Source organism: Pelobates fuscus, chromosome 3 (genome assembly GCF_036172605.1).
Source record: "Pelobates fuscus isolate aPelFus1 chromosome 3, aPelFus1.pri, whole genome shotgun sequence".
Taxonomy (NCBI): Eukaryota; Metazoa; Chordata; class Amphibia; order Anura; family Pelobatidae; genus Pelobates; species Pelobates fuscus.
Window position 1 is genome coordinate 81,425,406 of NC_086319.1, and position 2,500 is coordinate 81,427,905.

The following is a 2,500-nucleotide window of genomic DNA, read 5'->3' on the forward strand; positions in this document are numbered from 1 at the left end:
CAAACACAGCAGACCCCAGACTACACAGCACGTGACCCAAAGCTATAGGACCAGCAATATCGAACGAACACGCAGACCCAGACTAGCGTAGCTCAATACCCACGCACACCATAAATACGCGCCCTAGTATAGCTCACAGGACAAGGAGCACCACAGGTCAGCCATAAGGCGCATGCGGCCCGCCCCCAGCACCCCCCAAACCACTCGCCCTAGGACCACCCATAGATGAGCCTGGGAGCGCAAGCCCCTGCAAAACATAAAAGGAGTTGACCCAGCTGGGTGACGTTTGCATACAAATAATGTTGTTTTTTTTTTTTAGCCTGTTACTCACCGAAATCTGTTGTATCATATGCAAAAACTCGCAAAAATAAAGAATTGAAATAAAAAAATGCCGCCCCCCCATTTTACACAAATTACATCACTACACAAATAAACACACACTGCATTACAAACACGCACTACACATGCACGCACTACACATGCACGCACTACACCCTACACATACACACTGCATTCACTATACACACACACTACACAAACACATGTAGCATGTATATTTTGTGCATTTACCTTTAGAATTGGTTTATTTTTTCAAAATGGTTAATGTACAGAATATCGGCTATCGGCCTGAAAGTTCACAGATTATCGGTATCTGCTCTCAAAAATCAATATCTGTCGATCCCATATATATATATATATATATATATATATATATATATATATGTGTGTGTGTATATGTATGTATATATATATATATATATATATATATATATATATAATCTATATCGTGTGTGTGTGTGGAGAAAAAAAAAATACAGATCACATTTGTATCTTGTAATATTTTTTTTTTTTTTTTTTTTTGGACTAACAAATTTTTTTAATGACAAGCTTTCGGGAGAACCTCCCTTTCTCTAATCTGAAGCATTTCTGGGCAAGACGACACATAGAATTCAAAGGTGAGTTGTGATACAGGGGTTAAAGCGACATGAGTGCAGATAAGACAGGATTGATAGGACATAGACCCATTCTTGCAGAGGGTCATAAATATCTTATGCAAAGATCAGAGTGAGTGAACAGTGCAGAAGATGGTACTTTAACACCTGTTTCACAACTAAACTTTGTAGTGTGTGTGTTTGTGTATGTATGTGTATATATATATATATATATATATATATATATATGTGTGTGTGTGTGTGTATAAATTTTTTTTTCTTTTTCCATTGTAAGTGTGTATGTCTTTATTTTCTTTATTAATGTTATACTGGGGGATCAGTCTGATCGTTTTTGGTGTCCCCTCTCTTCTTTTTGTTTGGTGCCGATTAAACTTTCTGTGGACTTAGAACGCTTCCAGTGGTGTTATTTCTATTTTTTATTTTACTTATGTTCCCTATTAATATTTTAAAGGGACACTGTAGGCACCCAGACCACTTCAGCTCTTTGAAGTAGTCTGGGTGCTCTGACCCTTTTGCACTTAGTGCAAAACCACACCCACACTTTTTTGCTACTTAAAGATGGTGTTTGGAGCTATGGGGTTATCCTGATGAAAGTCCTATGATGGACTGAAACGTCGATTTGCTGTAACCCGTGTGTTATGAATGAAGATGAATAATTTTCTTCAAAAAGCCCAGCGTGTGCCTTTCTTCACTTTCTTTCCAGTGATTCTTTTATTGTGGTATCCTATTTTGTTCAGATGATTTCGACCAACGTTTCGACCCCTATAGGGTCTTTCTTCAAGATCAATATTATGTAGCGTACAGTGCAAATATATAAGAAATGGTATCAATTACTCACTAAATCAGTGTGTGTGTGTGTGTGTGGAATCTGCTGCCCGGAAGTGCACCGGCGGGACACGTGAGAGCGGCGTGATGATGCATGCAGTGACAAGGATGTATATATTCTCTCTCTCTCGCTCTTTCTCTCTCTCGTCTGTCTCACTCTTTCTTTCTCTCTCTCTCTCTCTCCTCCCCCCACTCTCCCTCCAAACTGTTAATTTTAATTTCTTCTAAAGTGGTTGGGAACCATTTCTCTACACATGACACATTAATGTAAAAGTTCTGATGCTTCCCTTTGTATATTGGAGCATAAGTCATCAAACTATTCTTAGCTGCCTTAAATTGAACACTGCATAGTCGTCTGCTGCTTTAGTCCATACTTTCAAACACATGCAGAGATGCCACTGTTTTATATTGTACATTTGTGATCTTTGGCCTAGCTTGAAAAACTCTGGTCATGATCCTATGGTGTCTTTCATTAATAATTTGTTTTCCACCCACGGTACTTTCTAAATGGTTGTGAAGTTTACAGAGAATGTGTTGATATCCATAAAAAAACTACTTGTATCAAAACCCTGACTATGTTGGAATGTTGGGATGCAATAAGAACAGTTCCTAGTTTAGACTAGGAGGCACTGATGCTGGATGGTGGGGGGGGGGCAAATTCAAGCACTATAATTAACACAGATCTTTGGAGATTAAAGTGCCAGGCGTGGCCTAGTGCTTTC

General features: G+C 38.8%; 1 protein-coding gene across 1 annotated transcript in view; it reads left to right on the forward strand.

Annotated features, from left to right (window-relative positions):
• Positions 1 to 2,500, forward strand: part of ZNF346 (zinc finger protein 346) — a 37,738-nt gene that overhangs the window by 22,947 nt on the left and 12,291 nt on the right. The gene's annotated exons all lie outside the window — the stretch shown is intronic.